The sequence below is a fragment of the Tiliqua scincoides genome, chromosome 2 (genome assembly GCF_035046505.1).
Source record: "Tiliqua scincoides isolate rTilSci1 chromosome 2, rTilSci1.hap2, whole genome shotgun sequence".
Taxonomy (NCBI): Eukaryota; Metazoa; Chordata; class Lepidosauria; order Squamata; family Scincidae; genus Tiliqua; species Tiliqua scincoides.
Genome location: NC_089822.1, coordinates 244,195,944 through 244,218,398, shown reverse-complemented (window position 1 = coordinate 244,218,398; position 22,455 = coordinate 244,195,944). Strand labels below are relative to the sequence as shown.

The 22,455-nt window shown below is 42.6% G+C and overlaps 1 protein-coding gene across 7 annotated transcripts in view; it reads right to left on the bottom strand.

The window, feature by feature from the left end:
- The window catches only part of FHIT (fragile histidine triad diadenosine triphosphatase), a 1,225,929-nt gene that overhangs the window by 1,177,367 nt on the left and 26,107 nt on the right, over positions 1-22,455 (bottom strand). Inside the window, exon 1 of one of the 7 annotated variants that reach the window (XM_066616395.1) lies at positions 17,365-17,383. The exons of 5 other annotated variants lie outside the window; for them this stretch is intronic. The gene's annotated coding sequence lies outside the window, so the exon portion shown is untranslated. Of the gene's footprint in view, positions 1-17,355; positions 17,384-22,455 lie in introns of those variants that run through there. One more of the 7 variants, XM_066616394.1, reaches the window with a different exon arrangement.

Sequence of the window (22,455 nt, the reverse complement as noted above, 5' to 3'; positions counted from 1 at the left end):
CCCGCGATTTCACTGATAGCCTCGGAAGCAATCAGTGGGGGTGGGGGGAAGCGGTGGAAATAGCCCCCTGAGCATTTCATTCACGTAAGATTCTGCAAGCTGTTCTGTATGACAGCTGAGCACTGTGAGCTAAAGCAACTTGTTCCGCCTGTCAGCATCCAAGAACCTACAGCAATGAGATACAATTGTGATGACACCGCTGTAGTAGAACTGGGTCAGACTTACGGTCACTTTAAAGCGGAATGTCAACCGTTCCTTTCTACTTCAGTAATTTGATTCACTGGCACTTGAAAAACCGTTAGAAACTATTAGCTTCATATCTAGGTTCAAAATCAAACTGTGACAAGTGTTAGAGGAATCCTCCTGTGAGCACCAAGGATTGCGGCAATGCAACGCCAACATGACTGGCAGATTCCATAAGTTTTCTCCAGAGATATCAAGTACTTTTCACTCCAAAACCTCTCCCTGGTGACACACGGCATTGGGCATCTTCCTTACTTCTGCCAGCAGAATATTTCCTAGCAGTGCATAGCATTTAAACTTCCCACAAATTGTAATGGTAACTAAAAGTTCCCAAGACAAATAAAGACAACAGTGACACAATTCAAACCAATTAGAAACTAGCATATGTTTTCCAACAAAAGTAAAAGTGTCCTGAGTATGGTTCTGTAATACAAAACAGCTCTGCTATCCCTAAAACACTTTTGCTAGTAACATCTAAATTTGGCCATATTCTGCAAAATAAACAGGCAAGCGACACTGATAAGATTTATTTTAAAAACACATTTGCTCCAACTGTGCCAGCTAATCTCACAGGTTGTGTTTCCATTATGTTTTGATAGGAACAAACTCTTGTACCAAATACAACAGTCATGCTGTGCATCTGTTCACAGCAAGAGTAATTTGGTGTAAACAGCTGATCAGTACAACTTTTATAATACAGCACCAAAAGGTTTACATTATAGCCTTTGGCAATGATAAAATCCTTTACTGCCCATCCCTCTAAGACAAAAAGCAAACAAAAAATAGAATATATTAAAGCACACATTCTTTTAATATAGCAATCTCTCTCTACCAGTGGTTCGCAAACTCTCTGGGAGTTTGAGAAGCAGGGTAAGTCTTTGCGGGGCAGGGTGGAAAGCAGCGACACAATCATCATGATCACACCACTGCAGGGGAAGGGGAGCTGTTTTTAACATACTTTCTGCTGGGGTCTGGGGAGCCCTGCAGAGACCTCTGCAGGGCTCCCCACAGCTTGTAGAATGTAAAAAATAACCTATCATGACCCGGTTTTGCAATCACAACCCAGAAATGGGCAGCAATCTTTTTTTTTTTTTACACATTCGACACGTCGCAGAGAGCCCTGCAGAGGGCTCTGCAGGGCTCCTTGCATCCCCCAGACCATAGCAGCAGTTAAAAACAGACCCCCTATTCCCCCACAGTGGTGCGATCCTGGGGATCACATCGCTGCTCTCCCAAGCCTCTGCCTCTTAAAGGGAAAGGGGCAGTGGTTCTCTCAGACTGGTGGGTCACGACCCACCAGTTTGAGGATCACTGCTCTCTCTCTCTCTCTCTCTCTCTCTCTCTCTCTCTCTCTCTCCACACACGCGCGCACACACACACACACACACACACACACACACACACACACAAATCAAACAATATTGGAGCGCATTGTGCTCTCTTTCATTGCTAGGCACGCTCATATTTTAATTGCACAAGTAATTTACAATATGATAGCAAACACACCAAATGAGTGAGAGACACCATAAGGACTCTTGGCATGCCCTAGCAACATGTTCTGAACTACTTCCCTACAAGTCATTTTCACATCTATGCAGGATGCATTTGCATACATTTGCAGACATGCTGAAGTGCATTCAAATATCTGGAATAAACCAGGCAATTCAGTTATAACAAACAATATTCTAAAACAGGGGCGTTCTAACTTTTTGACAGGATAGCCACATCATAAGAACATAAGAACAGCCCCACTGGATCAGGCCATAGGCCATCTAGTCCATCTTCCTGTATCTCACAGTGGCCCACCAAATGCCTCAGGAAACACACAAGAGACCTGCATCCTGGTGCCCTCCCTTGCACCTGGCATTGTGATGTAGCCCATTTCTAAAATCAGGAGGTTGCACATACCCATTATGGCTTGTAACCCGTAATGGATTTTTCCTCCAGAAACTTATCGAATCCCCTTTTAAAGGCATCTAGGCCAGATGCCATCACCACATGCTGCAGCAAGGAATTCCACAGACCAGCTACATCATCTCTTTGACATGTGTTGGGGGCCGGAGAAAAAAAAAAGAACTACCGCAGACACTCATCTATAAGTCGGCCCCACAGATAAGTCGAGGGCAGGTTTTGAGCCAACAACCATGGAATTTTCTATGGCCCTCAGATAAGTCGGGGTTAAACTTATCTGAGGGGTGTCTGACTATAGTTTTGTCTGATTTTACCCCAGGCCAGATCCTGAAAAATAACCTACCACTAATTGTTACCTAAGAACTGTAGTCTCTAATTTATTAGAAACATAGTAAACTATCATAAGATACATTTTTATTCTTTTTAAATTCTGGTCTTCACCACCTTTTTGTAAACACTATCAGAGTAAGTGCACTGTAAACTACATACCAGTAAAACAGTGGTTCCCAACCTGGTATTCACGTACTCCCAGGGACACTCAACAGGACCTTTAGGGGTACTTGAAAAAGAATGGAATAATGGTAGAAAAAGGCAGGTCATGCTCCAGAATGCCTTGCAAGGACCAGCAAGGCAGGAAGGGAGGTAGCTAATTGGCTGTGAAAACCCCACCAACAGCTAGTTTTTGGTCATCAAATCATGTATGAACCAGTGATTGAAAACCAGCACAGTAAAAAAGCTGAAGCATAATATGTAATCTATCACCCAGAATTTCTCAGCACACTTCTGGTGCAAAACAGTGCAAAGGCAGAGTCTTCTGTTCCTCAGACAGATAAAAAGAGAAAACACTGTGATGAATACATGAAGTCTGGGTTTTCATAGAGAGGAAATGAGGGCTTGTATTATTACAAACATTTTGCTAATATGAAGGGTACAATTTATTATTGCCAAGGGATATGCAAGTGAAAAAGGTTGGCAACCACTGCAGGAGAACCAGGAATCAAATCCACCTTTAAGGTGTCTGGTGTGTTAAGCCAGAAGCTTTGCATACAACATACAACCCATAACACATAACTGAGAGTGTGCAATTCAATTCACAGCAGAGAGATGCAGCTGCATATATTTGCAATCCTTTTTACTCAGAAGTAGACTCACTGCTTTCCATGGGTGTTATTCTTAAGTAATGCTGCATTGAATTGTAGCCTGGGAATTGTTGCTTGACCTCTGCCAAATGCAAAGCCTTTGCAAAAGGGAATCGGGTTGCAGCAGCAAAAGGGAACGGAAGGGATAAAAAGGCTATTCTTACGTTCTAAGCAAGTGACAACACCAATAAAACCTAAACAATGGAGTGATTCAACCTTACAGCAAGAAGTAGATCCAAAAATGCCATCAGCACATGTGTAACAAACAAAATTATATATTTTAGTTCTTAACCACCAAAATTTTTGGAGAACATAAAGTGCTTTCTGTTGGCACTGAAAACATGCCAAGTGGAGGTGGGTGGGGAGGCTGGGTGCCTTAACAAAAAAGGCCTTGACCAGGAGTGCCACACAGATAATTTCTGAAGTGGGAGGCACCAAAAGCAGAGCTTTTGCAGATTATCTTAATGGCATCTACATCATAAAGGGGAACTGGTTTACTAATCACCCCATTCCCCATATATCAGAATGCCAGATGCAAGGGAGGGCACCAGGATGAGGTCTCTTGTTATCTGGTGTGCTCCCTGGGGCATTTGGTGGGCCGCTGTGAGATACAGGAAGCTGGACTAGATGGGCCTATGGCCTGATCCAGTGGGGCTGTTCTTATGTTCATACACACCCAGAGTATCTATAGTAATTAAATTGACATAAAACCCAACAATTGTGATTAACAAAAATGAGTATTTAGTGGGGAGATACACCCTGTGATTCCTCAGATGCAGCTTCTCCCAATAAAGTGTTGCAGTATTGGGCCATATACATTTGATAGATATCTCTAGGATTAGACACATACTCAGTACTTGCACATATTCAGTACCCACAGCCAAGAAATGGATGGGAAAAGCACGGGCAATTACATGGAATGCAGTGAGCCAGCACATACAGAACTGCTTGTGAATTCAAGTGGAGGGTGGTCCCTTATTTGCCAAGCGGACAATCCCATTGGAGTAGGTGGGAAATTCCTCTCCGAGCAGAGCAGAGCAGAGAAGGGAGATCCAGATTAGAACATAGCATAGGGAAAGATTAAAGCCTTCCTTCCTCCACATTAAGGTTCTCATCAGCCCCCACTCCAGTAGCTGAAATGTATGGTTAAGAAAACACACAGACACAGAAATGGATGTCAGGTGGAAAGATTCCACTGGTAGCTGCAAAACAAATGAAATGCAGATGGGCGATAAACAGGGTAATAGTAGGTTTAAATAGAATATTGGTACCTGTATGTGCTAATAGAAGGGTACGAGGTGCAAACAGCAAGAGAACAGAAGACAGAGAAGAGCAAGGCCATGGAGATGTCTGCAAGTACTAGAAGACGCTTAAATGAAGAGAAGGGCATAAAAAAAATAAACAGCACCTGGAACAGAAACATCATCAAACGGCAGTTTTTAAGACAGAGCTGGGAACCACAAGAACAGAAATAGGGAGACCACCCAGAATGTTACAATACTCAATGTGGAAATGAATTATGAATTGAATAAATGGGTTCAATCTTACTATGTTCAACTTATAAATAATGCTGCCAGTGATCTGAGAAAGTGGTCTGTTAGGAATTTCTTGGAGTGCAGAGATTTCTGGGCTGAAAATGAATGAGTTGCCTTCGCTGAAAGCTCCGTGCGAGAATGCAATGATCCCAGCCAGGTCTGCTAGGCACTAAAGCAAGTGACAATGTATGCTTGCTTTTCATAGCACTTCTGTGGAACAATAAGAAGACTAGAGAGGAGACCAGCCTGCCCATGAGCTAAACAAACCTGCTTGCATTGGGCAGCAATTTGGGTCTGGAGCAGAGGGGACAATGTACACAAGGGATGCCACCTTACCCCCCCACACACACACACTGCAGATGGAGCCAACCTCCTTACAAGCCTCTATCACCACACGGCTCTTGAATCAAAGCAGGAAAAGCAGGGCCTTCCGGGATCGCTCCAGTATGCTCTACATTTCCTGCTTCATGTGAAGAACCCATGCAGAGGAAAGAGTGAGATCAAATGTGTTGATCTCCTGGCAAAGAAAGAAGCAATGTGAAAAGGCAGTAGAGGGTCACAGACCACTGCTCTCCAAAGATCAGAATGCAGGGATTCCTGCCCACATAACAACAACAACAACAACAACAGTATTTATATACCGCTTTTCAACAAAAAGCTCACAAAGCGGTTTACAGAGAAAATCAAATATCTAATGGCTCCCTGTCCCCAAAGGGCTCACAATCTAAAAAGATGCAACACCAGCAGATAGCCACTAGAAAAGACACTGCTGGGGTGAGGTGGGCCACTTGCTCTCCCCCTGCTAAATAAAAGAGGAGCACCCACTTGAAGAAGTGCCTCTTAACCAGTTAGCAGGGGCCAGGCTCCTTCCTCTGCACAGGACTGTACTGCAAGTTTATTACAGACTTGGAACAGGGATAGGAAAATACTTTCTCCCAAAATGCCTTTATTGATGTTGCTTATTTGTAACAGCACCTTTCTGTTGTCTGGAGGTATTTTCCTTTGGGAACAATATTACCAGAAATAAAGATCTCCCACTAGGAACTGTATAAACCCGGCTCAGATAACATACGTAATTATGAAGGGGATGGATAGAGTAATGTTCTTTTCCCTCTCACACAACACTAGAACCAGCGGACATCTACTAAAATTGAGTGTCAAATGAGTTAGGAAACACAAAAGAAAATATTGCTTTACCCAGTGTGTAATTAGTCTGTGGAACTCCTTGCCACAGGATGTGGTGATGGCGTCTGGCCTAGATGCCTTTAAAAAGGGATTAGATAAATTTCTGGAGGAAAAGTCTATCACAGGTTACAAGCCATGATGGGTATGTGCAACCTCTTGAATTTAGAAGTGGGTTATCTTAGAATGCCAGATGCAAGGGAGGGCACCAGGATGCAGGTCTCTTGTTGTCTTGTGTGCTCCCTGAGGCATTTGGTGGGCCACTGTGAGATACAGGAAGCTGGACTAGATGGGCCTATGGCCTGATCCAGCAGGTTCTTCTTATGTTCTTATGACATGAAAGAAAAGGAACCTCTTTGGTTTAACCATCAGCAATTAACTCATGTTAGTATGCAGAACTGTAGAACTGAAAAGCCGGTATGCGGGTTGACTATTTTGATCAAATATGAAAAGGTACGAAAATCTCAATTTTATCAGTTTCCTGTATCTATAACCCAATGAGAGAAAATGCTGGGCTATGAAGTTCTGGAACCTGTCTGTTACCTTGTATTCACCAGAGGTCTTTTCTGCTTCTCCTTGCCTAGATATAAAAGGCAGTCAACAGAAGGTCTTGTTTTTGTTGGTACCCAACACTCAACTGTTTAGTAAAGATTTATAAAAATGGCAGTGATGATTGCTGGAAATGCCTCAAAGGGATTTTTATACGTGCATGGTGGACTTGTGATAACACGTTTGTTTATTTTTGGCATGTATAAACATCAGTGAAAATTATACAGAAGACACATCAAAGACAAGCAACAGGAAAAAATGTTTTAAAAGCCAGATCGGTTTGTGTTGCAATCTAACAGGTTATTTAACAGCCTGTTCTGACTTTTCTCTCTTCCCATCTGGTTAAGAAAGTCTTTCCTTTGGGGCATGGGCAGAGCCACCTCAGCTGGAGCACCAGAAGTTAGCTGGCAACAGCTCATCAGCCTTTTCCAGCTTCTCCCTCCTCCCTTAGGGCAGGATGGTTAGGAAGTTTCCACATTCAGGAAGGAAGCTGTGGTGGTAATCAGTAATAAGGCCAGTTACTCTATTCAGTTGGGAAGAGACAGTAAGCTCAGTGGCAGAACATGGCCACTGCAAGCAGAACAGGTCTCAGGTTCAATCCCTGGCATCTCTAAGAAGGACTTCCAGAAACCCAGAAGACTGATGCAATGCCAGTCAGTGTAGGCAACGCTCAGCTAGATGGATCCAATTATCTGACTCAGCATAAAGTCACTTCACATGTACAATCTGAATCATTTCTAAGGGCTTGGACTCCATTTGTTGTTCAAGATGGACATCAACTCGCAAGGCACTTTCAATGCTGTCTTTGGTTTGGTTATAATTGATTTATAATTGATTGTTGCACTTACTTAACCTTTGTATACATATAAATGTTTATCCATCATAGCTGTTTCAGATGAAATTTTAAAAAGGGATTACAGAGCAAGTTAGCCACTTGCTTTCCATGGTACTTAAACACAAACGTTAGCAGAATCACAGTACCATTTCCAAACTATCCGGTTATTTATTTATTTTTCACATTTTTATACCACCCTTCCTCCACAGAGCTCAGGGCAGTGTACACAGCTGCTCCCCTCCTTTTGTCCTCACAACAACCCTGTGAGGTAGGCAAGGCTGAAAGTAAGTGACTGGCCCAAGGTCATCCAGGAAGTTTCATGGCTGAGGGGGGATTTGAACATGGATCTTCCAGGTCTAAGTCCACCTCCCAAACCACTACATCACACTATAGTGGCCAACATCACTTCTCAGTGCATGGTGTACTACAATTTTATCACTATTATACCGCTTTATACCATAGAAGCTATTCAGCTGCTGGACTTGTAAATAAAAAGTGGGAAGAAGGAAAGGGTGCGTGCATAAGAACATAAGAACAGCCCCGCTGGATCAGGCCATAGGCCCATCTAGTCCAGCTTCCTGTATCTCACTGCGGCCCACCAAATGCCCCAGGGAGCACACCAGATAACAAGAGACCTCATCCTGGTGCCCTCCCTTGCATCTAGCATTCTGACATAACCCATCTCTAAAATCAGGAGGTTGCGCATACACATCATGGCTTGTACCCCGTAATGGATTTTTCCTCCAGAAATTTGTCCAATCCCCTTTTAAAGGTGTCTAGGCTAGACACCATCACCACATCCTGTGGCAAGGAGTTCCACAGACCAACCACACGCTGAGTAAAGAAATATTTTCTTTTGTCTGTTCTAACCCGCCCAACACTCAATTTTAGTGGATGTCCCCTGCTTCTGGTATTATGTGAGAGTGTAAAGAGCATCTCCCTATCCACTCTGTCCATCCCCTGCATAATTTTGTATGTCTCAATCATGTCCCCCCTCAGGCGTCTCTTTTCTAGGCTGAAGAGGCCCAAATGCCGTAGCCTTTCCTCATAAGGAAGGTGCCCCGGCCCCGTAATCATCTTAGTCGCTCTCTTTTGCACCTTTTCCATTTCCACTATGTCTTTTTTGAGATGCGGCGACCAGAACTGGACACAATACTCCAGGTGTGGCCTTACCATAGATTTGTACAACGGCATTATAATACTAGCCGTTTTGTTCTCAATACCCTTCCTAATGATCCCAAGCATAGAATTGGCCTTCTTCACCGCCGCCGCACATTGGGTCGACACTTTCATCGACCTGTCCACCACCACCCCGAGATCTCTCTCCTGATCTGTCACAGACAGCTCAGAACCCATCAGCCTATATCTAACGTTTTGATTTTTTGCCCCAATGTGCACGACTTTACACTTACTTACATTGAAGCGCATCTGCTATTTTGCTGCCCATTCTGCCAGTCTGGAGAGATCCTTCTGGAGCTCCTCACAATCACTTCTGGTCTTTACCACTCGGAAAAGTTTGGTGTCGTCTGCAAACTTAGCCACTTCACTACTCAACCCTGTCTCCAGGTCATTTATGAAGAGGTTGAAAAGCACTGGTCCCAGGACAGATCCTTGGGGCACACCGCTTTTCACCTCTCTCCATTGTGAAAATTGCCCATTGACACCCACTCTCTGCTTCCTGGCCTCCAACCAGTTCTCAATCCATGAGAGGACCTGTCCTCTAATTCCCTGACTGTGGAGTTTTTTCAGTAGCCTTTGGTGAGGGACCGTGTCAAACGCCTTCTGAAAGTCCAGATATATAATGTCCACGGGTATATATAGTGCATGCTAACCACTAGGGCGCTACTCCCCTTGGTCAGCCTACCTTCTCCTGGTAGTCCCTTTCCCTGACAGTTAAATCAGTTTACTTGTGGTATAAACATGCCCTATGAGCACTGGTTACAGTCTCTCACTGTGGGAGAGCATCCCCACAGATGCCTGGCCAGGAAGTAAGAAGAAAGGAATTAAACTTCTGCTGTCCTCCACTTACTCATACACCCCTTCCTAGCTTGAGAGGCCCAGGCGGTTCTGCACACTATAGTTGTATGCTGGCTACCACAGTAATGATACCTCAGTGTTAAAACAGCATCTGGCATCACTCAGTAGAAAAGCAAATGAATTCCCTTCTAGCTTTGAAAAATTCAGAGTAAGTCACTGGAATAATGTACTGCAATATCCTCATCACAGTGGTAATAACTTGCTAGCGCACACAGTCTGATGAAGAGGGAGTGCAAAAGTTGTCACAATTAGACGCTATCCAAGAAAGCATAAATGAAACTTGGGTTCTCTTGGGAGACAAACATCTTGCTCCTAATGGTATTTTTTTACTAGGAAGCCAGTCCCATTACTTTCTGCCAAAGTTTGCTTTGGGATTGTAGCCAAATAAATTCATTGATTCACCTATACGAATGATTTTTGTGAATGGATTTTTGTCTTTTGCTTCTGCTCTCCAAGCTACTCTCTGGTATCAGCCTCTGCAATACAGATTTGTGCTCTACCTTCTTTTCTTCATGTCTCCTGTTTTTGGACTACCCTCTACAGTGTCTACCCACCTCCATCCAGTTTTTATGCTTTTCCAACACACATGTTCGACATACGAACTAGAGAAGATCAAACACTCCAGTGAGCAAAAGGTGAACACCTGCAATACAAAGCCAGATTCAATCAATGTTTTGATGTGGAAATTCCCCTGGGCAATCCTTGCATGAAATACTAATCATTTTCTCCAAGGACATGGCAGAAAGAAAAGGAAAGCATTGCCTTGTGGGTTCCCTTTTGCTAACTTCCAGAGAATGGCTGAACTATTCAAGGTCGTTAAAACCAATAATCCTTCTGATCTTGCGGTTTCTCCCAAGCAGCATGCAGACACTGACATTGTCTTCTTGGAAACCACAGACCAAACAAATTTCCCCTACCCAAGTGAGTTTCTCATATCACATGCACATTATCATCAGTTATGCTTTAATTGTTCTATAATATTTTTATAAACTACTTTGTATGACAATCTGGGAGAAAAGTGGGGTAAGAACTGAACAAACAGTTGTATTTTAACCTTCCTCCAAACTGTTCAAGGCAATATCAGGGACACCAGGCCTGAGGTGAAGACCGAGGTTGACTTCTATCCCCCCTCCCAAACTCTTTGCTGCCACTACTTTTGCCAATAGAGGCAGCAGTTAGGATTGCATGATATCCGCAGTAGAATAAGAAGCTATATCCACTTGAGAACTATAACTGATTTCCAAAGAGTTTTTGCAGACACCAGTGGCACCATGGTCAACAGAGTCACTCTTTTAAATCACTACTTCAGGAGGCAGTAAGAGATATGATGCTAACTCTGATGAGATTTTGTGTTGTCCCATCCCCCCCAGCTAGACTGGCAGCCCAATCCTAACCAGTGCTGGTGCAGCATTTGTCTCCTTATGCCAGGTAGAGCCCCAGCCTGCCCTATAGGACTTCTCTGATATGCGGCACCTATGTAGCTAGCATAAATCCGGGCAGCCCAAACACTTGTAGGCCTAGAAGGTAGGATAGGAATGGCAGAGGAGGCCTCTGACAATCCTGCACCCCTCCTGGTCCTGTTGCATTCTACTCTGGCCTACTCCACCCAAAAGCACCCCTTCCCCACCTCCCTACCACCCTGTGCTGATTTGCGTGAAACTCACCTCTGCCAGCATCCCAGGGGCCTGGTTGCAGTGCTGACAGGCCAGCAAAGGCCATCCCAGTGACTCTGCTTGCTCACAAGTTGGTGTTATGCGCTTTCAGCTCTTTCACAATGGTTCACAATGGCGTAGCAGCCACCATGCCAGCAAAACAAATAGGATTGCACTCTGGAATTTGTTTGTTCAAGCATTGGGGCAATGGGATTCATACATTTAAAGATATTTTATTAGTGGATTCTGCAGTATATTGTTCAGAGTTTAGATGATGATTGTGGTTTTCTGTAATATTTTATTACATTATTATTTTTAAAGTGTTAAAAGCCACAGGCCTTAAGGTTGACAGGCAGAATTATACACATAAATTAATGGGTGTGCTCTGCCAAGCCAACATTGGTCAGGTTTCAACATTTACCTGCCCAAGCAAAAGTGGCAAGTAGAAGCAAAGAAGCTTCATGGTAAGCCAGAGATTAAGCGTATTCATTTCAGGCCATTTCATACGTTAGATGTCAGCAAACCTAGGCCTGACACCACGTATATAATGTACACATATTTTAAATTAGTAAATAAAAATGGAAAGCAAAGGACATGAGTTATTCTTGCAAAGAGGAAAGCACAAGTATGTCTAGGTGACAGAGTTTTGCCTTCAGGCAGAAAGCTACTTTAAGCAGGAGAAGAAAACATTCCCACAAAATTTTGGAATAGCCAGATAGGATGGAGGTGAGTCAGACTGTCAGTCACAGGATATGCTGCATATGTAACACATCTTAGTCTACTCATTCTAATGAGGGAAAGTGTCATTCTAGTTTGGCTTTTCTGAGCAAAATACTGCTGAAATCTCCACTGAACAAGAAAAAGACCACGCCACTAACAGCCACAGGACAACCAAACCTGTCTGATGGTGCTTGCAAGAATGACAATTTCTGATAGTACCATCAGGAGCACTACGCAGCCTGAAACTTAGACACAAGTGCACCTGCTTACAGGCTGCACATTTCCATGCTGGGCTTACAAGCAAGTCACTGAATCATTTTTAAGCAATAAAAACAGATTACTTTTAAAAAGATGCAATTCTCCTCTTCTTTTACACGAAAATTGTCATTGATCGTGATCTAAAGAACTGCAGGGGGGGGGGGTTCCAGCCTCACATTTTGAGTGGCAGCCTCCCTGAAAAGTATCTCCCAGAGATCACAAGACTCTCTGCCGCACCACCAAAGAAGAAATCACAGCCAGAAAGGAAATCAGCAACCACTTTCTCTAAATCCCACCCTGAGTCACAGTAATACTGTACAGTAAAATTTGCAGTTTATTAAGAAGGCTGGGTAAATAAAGTTTTCAACAGGCATCTAAAACAAATACTCCAGGCAGACTGCTTGAAATGTGAGTTCCATTCCTAGGGACCAAAAAGGACTCTTCCAGGATGTACAGTATTTCTCTTTGGATCCTAGTCATCATAGATCCAACTTTTAATAATAGGTCATTCTCAGAACTTACACACTAACAAGGATGAACCCTGTTGCCACTTGAAGCTTTGATAATTCAATGTACATCCAACTATAAGCCCCACCCTAAATGTTTCCTACCATCAGTTACTTGATTGAGGAAAGTAGTAGTGTAATCTACTTATCTGAATTCTGGTTTATCACAGATAATCACATACCACAAGCCATTTTTAGTAGTAGATGGGGGAATTACTGAACCACTCCACTTATTTAAAGGACTAAAAGGAACCTGCCTCCGAGTCACTAATAGAAATATGGATTTGCAAATCACACTAAGTATCTTTGTGTGTCACACGGCTTACATGCAACATATGCTTCCTTCTGCTCGTCCCCTTCGTTTACAATTATATCATTATTTTAGAGTTTACAGTAACAAAAAAATCTATAACTGAACAACCTTATCAGATTAAAGATGCCAGCCCAATTACAGCCTTGTCCCTTATATTCTGAAGCATTATATAATTGGTGTTTACTTGCTTTGATTTTTAGATATTTTCTTTGATGTCAAACATTAATATTCATTCATCTTCTAAAGTTAGACTAATGAGAACCTTAAGTGTTTGTGAGACGGGATTTAAATACTATGCTTTGAATGCTGCTTTTTCATAGGGGTGGGGGAGATGATCTGATCCTGGGATTTAACACAATGGCAAATAAGCATTCAGGATGAAGGTCTGGCTAACAGGATATTACACCAGCACAGATGCATAATTTAGCGTTATCAGTCAAGTATATAAATCGCAACGCCCTTCTACAATGGCACTAAAAAGACTAGCAGGGCGCATAGCAAGGTGGAAAGCTCCACTTGCCTCCCACAAGCTATCTCAGTTATTAGCATCTTTAAGGTTGTAGAATCAGCAATTGACATCAGAAAGAATTTGCACTATAAACGCAATATTTATCTATTGAATTTCTATCCTGCCCTTCCTACAACAGCTCTAGGTGGTAGATTCTCCCCATCCACATTTTTATTCTCACAACTCTGTGGGATAGGTTGTGCCAAGATAGTGACTGGGCCAAGGTCATCAATCAGGCTCCACTGTGACGAGTGAGCCCAGATGCCCTAAATCCTAGTCCTGTATTTAGACACTATATAAGAATAGCCCTACAAGATCAGATCAAAGGCCTATCTAAGTCCTGTTTCCCACTGTGGCCCAACAGCTCAAAGAAGAAAAGGGTTAATTTTTCTCCCGCTACTGGTCCCCTGAAATGCTCTCTTGCAATCTGCTGTTGCTATACCACACTGGTTCTTCTTTCTAGAAGAAGAGAGCTCAACATAAAGGACATAACAAAAGAATTTCAGGAGCAATTCTAGCTAGCAAAGGTTCTGTATTACTTCTATTATCTTCTGTCCAAATGACAGGCATCTGTAGAACATCTACATGCTAAGAGCTGGATACACAGAATAAAGGCAACCCAATCCTAAGCTGCCCGGTGCGCAAGGCTGCCGTGGCGCAAAAATGGCTACCGCAGCATCCAACATGCAACCGGGCAGTCTGCAGTGGCTCCTTGGAGAAGAGGACTTGTGTAAGGGAAGTAGCCCCACAATGGAGCTACTCAATTCTGTGGCAGTTCTGGAGCTGCTGTAGAATCAAGGAGTCCCATGTCGGGTCGCATCTCCCGACATGGGGCTCAGGATCCGGTGGAGCTGAATTTATTATCCCTGCAGTGAAAAACCCTTGTAATTACTCAGCTGTAAAAGAAATGAAAATAAATTATCATTCTGCCTTTTACTGCTGAGTCCTAGGTCATGATCTGAGAGCCAATGATAGAACCATGTGGTTGAAGGTAAGCAAGTTGAGAGTCTGGATGGGTGACTGCCTGAGAATCCCACATATACTGCCTTGAGGGCCATGATGAGAGAAAGGTGGGATGAAAACATAAGAAATACATTAAATAAATACTAGGAGAGGCCTTGGGCCAACAATCCCACACTTGCTAAGGTAACATAGGAAGCTGTCTTCTAATGAAAAAGCCCACTGGTTTATCTACTGCAGAACTGCCTACTCACAATAACTGGCAGTGGCTCTCTAGGTTCTTCCATTCCTACTTGGCAATGATAGGGATGGAACCTGAGACCTACTGCACACAAGAGGTGTTCTGCCACCAAGTTACAATTCCATCCCCTAAAAAAAAAAAAAAGCAGGAATAAGGAGCACTTACAGAGGGAGGATCAGTGGGAGGGAGACAAACTTAACCTAGCCCGGACTTGACAATACTTGCCAAAAAATGCTCCCATCCCAAGGCTGTTTTCTCTCCAATCAAGTAAAGCTTCTACTTTTTGAGAATGACAGAGGGAAAATGTATGAGAGAACATTCAGACATGAGAAGGGTTAAGAAGCTGCCCTTCTACCTACCTGTGAGTGCTTCCCATCTACATTATGTAGTACAAAAGAAAAACATGGGGCCGGGAATGCCATGTTTGCCTTGTGCTCTGCAGTTCCATTCAGAATCAGTATCTTAGATGAAACCATTCTTTTCAAAAATTGCACATTATGAAAGCTGAACATTATTTATCAGCCTTTTCAGCCACACCAGATGCTGTTCCAGAACCACCATTCAGAGCGCGATACCATAGTCTTTCGAGACTGAAGGTTACCAGCTATTTAAAACACACACACACACACACACACACACACACACACACACACACACACAAACAAAATGATGTTCAACCTCTACAAAAGTGAATGCATGCCTTTTAATAATTTCTTCATTTTAAGCACATTCAGTTAAATGCAGTATTCCCCCCTCCCCCCGGGGGAAATTCCTCTCCAACAGACAAAGCTCAAATTAGGAAAAAAAAAATGTCATGGCAAAATGGTTTTGATCTAGGACAGAAAAAATGCAATCCACTCATTAGGTTCAGCAACAGACAATTTTTTTTAGATTGAACAAAAACATTGCAAAACACACTAACATTAAGCTGAAGGACAATTATGGTTTGTCTTGAATCCTACTCACTTCTGGGCCTTGCTTGTACCTTTTAAAACCAAAATAGATGCAAATACCATTACAGAGCAAAGAAATAATAACAAAATATTAATGCAATATACAAATGCTTACATCACGGACTCGTCATTTAAATGGTAAAAAAGCAGAGTATTACCAATCACAGCCTCTCCCTCCCCATGAAAAATCTCCATGAAAAATCTCCAGAAATATGTATTTAATAGAAACCCAATGCTCTTGCCAACTGCTAGTTGCATGCTTGAAACCTGCTGTAATTAGCCATGCTTCACTGACTCATAGCCTTTTTGTGGTTTTATTATTATCCATCCTGAATTTTAATGAACATGAGTGTTGGATTCCAACCCGATTTTAAGTCTCCACTTTACTGGAGCATAACTCAAAATGTCAAAATCTGTTCTTCTGAAGATATATTTCAAGAATTTTGCAAACCGAGTGAGGGGAAATTCCTGCTCTCTTTTTCGTCTTTTTCCAGGCAAACATACACCAAATAAATTCAAAATGTCAGCATAATAGAGCATCCTGTGATCCTGCATACCAAACCTATGCACATACAGTTTGTACACTCTGTATAGAAGTTAAGCTGAACACATCTGGTGGTGAAGCCAGTAAGCTGCTGCCTAATGGGCATTTAGTCTACACAGTGTGACATCTGCACAGACCTATAGCGTCATCCCGTTCTGCAGGAAGACACAGGTCTCAAATTATGTGGGGAAGGCATTATGCCAAAGGAAGCATGGCTGCATCAGAAGTGTGATTTAATTCACTCACTCACCTGCCTTAAATCCTGTTTTCATGATGTATCTATGGTGAGCAAGTGAATGCAGGGACAGAGCAGTATCATGCCTGCTCCCAATCTATGCATGTTGAGTTGACTGTCTGCATAGTGTGCAGATACCCAACACTCTCTTCACAAAATCCGGCACCCTGGAAAAGCAAGATTCCCAACTGTAGGAAGAGAGTCCTATGAGTGTGTGCAAGGCGCCCCATGAAGACATACAATCAAACCACATAGTCACTTTACCTAGGATATATCTTAAGAAAAAGATAACAATGTTCCATAAGAGAAGTTTAAAAGGGGGTAGGGCTAGTGTACTTTACATATTTAAAACAAAACCTGATTAACCACTGTTTCTACAATTCATAAATAGCAACTTCTACTTTCCAGAATTGCACGCTACTGCAATTTCACTGCATGTATGAAAGCATGTGCACATATATACACCCCCCCAAAACAGAGAGAATCAAATTTAAGCATACCACCATCAACATCCCATGTTCAAATCAGATAGCTAGTTTTGACCATTGTTTCAGCTCAATACTGGCTATTAAGGTATTAAACTGCCTTTTTTGTAATTCTACTAGCCAGCTCTCCCCATGACCTTTAGAGAGAGTTTGCAATGTATACCTATGCAGAATAAACAAAATAATCTCTAAGAAAATTCACTGAGCACACCTGACCTTTGAAAACAGCATGGCTAATTTTAATCAGATTTGTACGGCATCGACCTCTGTGTCGACCTTTGTATACATTCATAAACATCATGGGAAGATTTCCAACATAGAGAGGGAAAGATGCATAATCTCTAAGTGCAAACATGTGAAGCAGACTATCAACCATACCCGAGAGTGAGGAGTGCACTCCCTTGGTACATATCATAAAGATTATACAAGGAGTGTGATGCAACTGTACTGTTCCCCATTGACAGCCACCTTTTTGTTACCTACAAGGAAAACCACTAACATTACATAAGCAGATGAAAGTGGGGGAGGGGTTTTTGTTTCATGGCTTACTGGTTTCACCTTCGCATTTATGGCTGAAACTTGAAGGCCTTGGTCCTAATAACCTAGGAAGAAAGAAGAATATTCATGTAAAACCAGTGTAAAACCCCCAAAGTGTAAATCCTCCAACAATTTGGCTCAAGTAGGATAAAGATGAGAAAACAGAAAAGGGGGCAGTGCACTAACTTTGCCTATTTTAGTTGACACACACACATAATTACAAATTATTTTACAAGTGTTGCAGGGTTTTTCCACATTTCTTATCTTCTGCTTCCTCAAACTGGTTGCCCTAGTAGTATGTGTGGACTATATTTCTGCAGACTGGAACTCTGAAAGAAGTGGCCAGAGTGACCTGCAAGGAGTCCAGGATTATCTGAACTCATACCAAGAGAAGAGGATGAATTTAAGCACTGAGATTCCCAGTACATCGAGTATGTCTGTATGCTATATTAATGCTTCTGAATGTTTGAATGAGACCAACCAAACTACCACTAGAATTGTTGTCCTAAATGTGCAAATAGATCATTCATTCAATTAAAAAAAAAACTTGCCTCCAAATCTATTTTGCTCTTTTTATCCCAGCCCAAAAAGGAGGCTACACAAACATCAGGTCCACTGGGCTAAGAGTACAGTAACCCAGACTCTTTCAGAGCCTATCACACAGAGTTTGCTCCCATGGTTCAGGATGCATACTGTTGTCTTCTACCATGAAGCCGCAGCAGGGAAATGTAACATGAGCATTTTGTTTCATATCCAGGAGGCCCCCGTATCTGCGGATCCTATATCTGTGGTTTCATTTATCTGTGGATCGGGTCTGTGGGCCCCCCCCACATGTACCTCCTGCACACACACCCTCTGGAGGAGAGGGTAGCACAGCTCCCCTCGACTCCGGAGGGTCAGGGTGGGGCATTTCCTCATATTCACTGATTCAGCTATCCACAGGTGGTTCCGGAATGGAACCCCACAGATACGGGGGCATGCCTGTAATAAGCAATTAATTTTTAACTGCTGAAAATTAATATTTCTATTAGCCAACATTCTGCAGTGCAACATGATAAACATACACATGCACAAAAAAAACACAAAAGGCCTTTAGTATCAATATTACCATTACAAACAGTGATATCTAGCAACAAGATGGAAAGAAGGAGCAAAGAATAAGAAACAGTAAGCTTTAAAAAAACTGTAGAGATTCAAAGTTCAGAACACCTGCCTTCATTATCCAAGAATTGCCAAGGAAGGTGACAGTGGGCAATTGTATAATCTGAAAAAGTGAACACCTTGGTCTACCTTGTTCAAACACAATTATTCAGGAAGGTCACCTTCAAACAAAGCACTAAATGAGTACCTTGAACCTTATGCAGGAGTGGGTGAAACAACTAGAACAATGGCATGAATTTAGCATTAGTGCACAGATGCAGCTTTGTTGGGGAAAGCTATTATTTTCATCAGAAGACACTGGCTCACATTATTTCCAGAATAGTTGATTATAAGTCTGTAACTTATTTGCCTCTACAATACAAAAGATATTTAATACTACTGAACTGCTAATGTCTCCAGAAGAGCCCTGAGCAAAGCATGAAACTTATCATTTAAACCACAAAAAAGTGGTAGCTATCTACCTCTCACAAAATCCAATCTTTAGAGTATAAATGATTAGTTTATAGGACAGGCCCTTCATTCCAGTAATTTTCACCAGCTTGTAATTTTTATTTTTAGAATGATAGCAGTTTGGGTCCGATTTAAATCGTGGAGCAAGCAAAAAAAAGCCACTTTGTGAAATGTTCAACCTATTACCAACTAATACAAAGTTGGAAGAAAGCCCTTATCTTCAGAACTACACTAGAACCTGTCCTATATTTGAACTGAAAATACTGACCCTTCCTTCACTTGTACGTATCTACTTTCAAGGCAGTACCAAAAAAAAGAGGAGGGGAAAAAGAGTTCTATGTATAGAGTTGGGCCCAAGGGAAGCTGCCTTGTCTGGCATCCATTGGTGGCTCCTGCTAAGGTCAACTAATTGTTTCTTATTTAAAGGCCCAAGTGGACCACAGTTTGCTAAATTTTTGTGAAAGCTGCACCATTTTCTGGACCCAGAACTCCAAATAAAAAATGGAAATGAAGCAAAATTTAGGAATCTTCTGAAGAATAAAGGTTTCAAAGTGAGGCAAAGTGCATTATCAACATACAATTCCAGAAGTTCAGTTTCTTTAACACAACTGACAGTTAGTGATAACTCTGCTGCTGATTTTCATTAGCCAAGTCCAAGGGTCCCTAGTACATGTGTCCCCCTGTATCTATTCTCCCCTGGTAGATAGAGAAACTGCGGCTATGGGGGAACCTTATTCAAACAGCAGCCTCCCACCCTCCCCCCAACCATTACCTTAGTTTTTGTTTAGTTGCGTTGGAAGCACTGGTGTTTAACATTCTTGCTTCACTGAAGAGCAATATGCAGGCAATCAGCCTGCACACTACAGGGAGCAGACAAACTGCTCTTCCTGTGAATATCCAGTTAGTCTTCCTCTAGCATGAAGGCTGGTTGTCTGCACATCATATTATTCCATTAAGCAATAATGTTGCTTTGATAAAGCAAGAAACACAATGCTTCCAGCACTACTGAACAAAAACTAGGGTACTGTAATGTGCTTGGGGAGACCCTGATCAGTGGATCAGCCTATATATAAGTAAATGACACTCTGTTTTCTACAACACTTCATTTCAAGAACTGACTTTTCTATAGCTGTAATGTAAGTCAACTTTAATATAGACCAGCACTAACCAGGACTATCAGATCTGAAGCACTGCAACTCCTCCAAAAGAGAAAAAGAGTAGCCCTGATGGATCAAACAAAGATTCCATCCGGTTCAGTATCCCATTTCCAGCAGTAGCTAAGCTAGATGCCTCTGGAAAACTCACAAACAGGGCACCAAACAGCCTGTCTCTGCTTTTTATACCCAAAAACCTGTATTCAGAAGCAAAGTGCTACTGAATATGGATATTCCACTTAGGTATCACACATAAAGTCATTAACAGACCTATTCTCCATGGCTGCCTAATGGCAGTGAATTACATTAATTAATAATGCAATGTGAATGAGTATTTTCTTTTCTCTGTCCTGAATCAGCTGTCACTCAGTTTAATTAGGTAACCCTGAGTTCTGGTGTTAGCAGAGAAGGGTTTGTTGTTTTTTTTACGTCTTGCATTCAGAGTTCCTTTGGGCAGATTAGCCAGAAATTCATCTTGGAACATCATATATTAGTGTTGCCAGCGGCATCACTAGGGTTCACGCCACCCGGACGCCAGCGCATCACCCCCATGCAGTGGGTGGGGCAACACCCCAGGTGGTGGGCGTGGTGATGTACCATCGCTCTGCCCCCACTAGTTTTTTGGCTGTACCTTTTGATAGAACAAAGACAGAACACATTCTGCATGAAATTACACATTGATTGATATATAACATGATGGAATTATTCCTCCAAACTGTGATATTAGTTATTTTGGTCACTAGCGGTGCCACACACACACACACCAGCGTCAACTTACTAACACCTTATTGCAGCATTTCTGAAACTTTTAGCACTGGGACCCACTTTTTAGAACAACAATCTGTCCAAGACCCACCAGAAGTGATGTCATGGTAGAAGTGACATCATCAGGCAAATTAAAATAAATAAGTATAAATAATTAAAGTAAAACAAATAATTAAATAAGCAGAAGCCAGCCCTGGTCTACCAAGTGAATTTCTTCTGTAGCCTGCCTGCAATAACACCCCCCTCCAAAACCAGTAAGGTTTTCAGCCCTACCCAGTGCCCAGTTCAATTTAAGAACCTGGCTTTGCAAGTCTCAAAAAAGTTCACCTTATGAGCTGAAGCCTGTTTTGAACCTTTTTTGTGGGGAAGGGGGAGGCTTCAGGAGCATTTGTTGAGCTCCAGTTAGAGCAGGACCATTCTGGTGGCTTCACATTCCCCTTTGCCTGACCACCAGCCAAAGCATGTTTGCTTATTCGCAAGTAAACATGACCGTGAGGCTTAGTTTCGCATTCCATAAGGCTTAATACATTCGTCTGCTTGGAGGGAGGGACTTCCTTCTCAGGTGTTTTGGGGGGCTGCATTCATTGGATCAGGACCATTCTGGTGTTGTTGGATTCCTCTCAGCCTGCCCTTTCCAAAGGACTAAGGCACGTTCGCCTGCTCACAAGTAAACACACAATACAGCTCACTTTCACTTTCTATAGAGATCCATGCATTTTTTGTTCTCCGGTTTTTTGGCCATAACTTTTGATAGAAATGAGATATTTCACTCTGGTTTTTTGCATTGCATTCCACTCAAATTCCACATCCAACAGTATATAATATGATGGGGTTACTCCTAACCACCACGATTTTAGCGTGTCGCCCCAAGTGTGCGTCACCCCCATGCACGTCACCTGGTGCGGACCGTAACCCCCACACCTCCCTAGTGACGCCACTGGTGTTGCTCTGAACACCGGACATCAGGAAGAAATTCTTGATGGTAAGGTTTGGCAGTGAAAGGTGGTGGATTCTCCCTCACTGGAAACCTTCACACAGAGATTCAACAGGCACCTACTGGATGCTCCAGAAGAATTTCCTGCTAAGGCAGAGGTTGGATTAGATGTCCTTGTGGGATACTTCCAACTCTATAACTAATCACTCTGGATGATGACCTACACCATTAACTGGAAAGAAGGAATGTGTCCTGTTGGTTCTGCCAGACATCTTCGTGAACTTCATACAATTGTCCACGATATCCTTCTGGCCATGTTGGGGCTGGGATGTTTTGCAGTGATTCTGTCTGGAGGTTAGGGAATAGAAGGTAGTGCTAGCAAACTACTCTTGGGTCCTTAACCTTGGGGTCCTCCCTCGTCCTCTCAGTAGCCCTGATGCAAACTAGGCCACTACACAATAACCTTTGGCGGGGGAGGGGGGAGTCAGAAATGCATCCACACAACTCCAGCATCAGACAAGTTTGACCTTCAACTCTGTACCCAGACTACCAGCCAGCTGAAAGAGATCCAGAAAACTGATAGCTTTCATGTTCACTTGAAGGGAGAAACCACTCACATAACAACCCTTCACAGAAAGGAAAGGCACG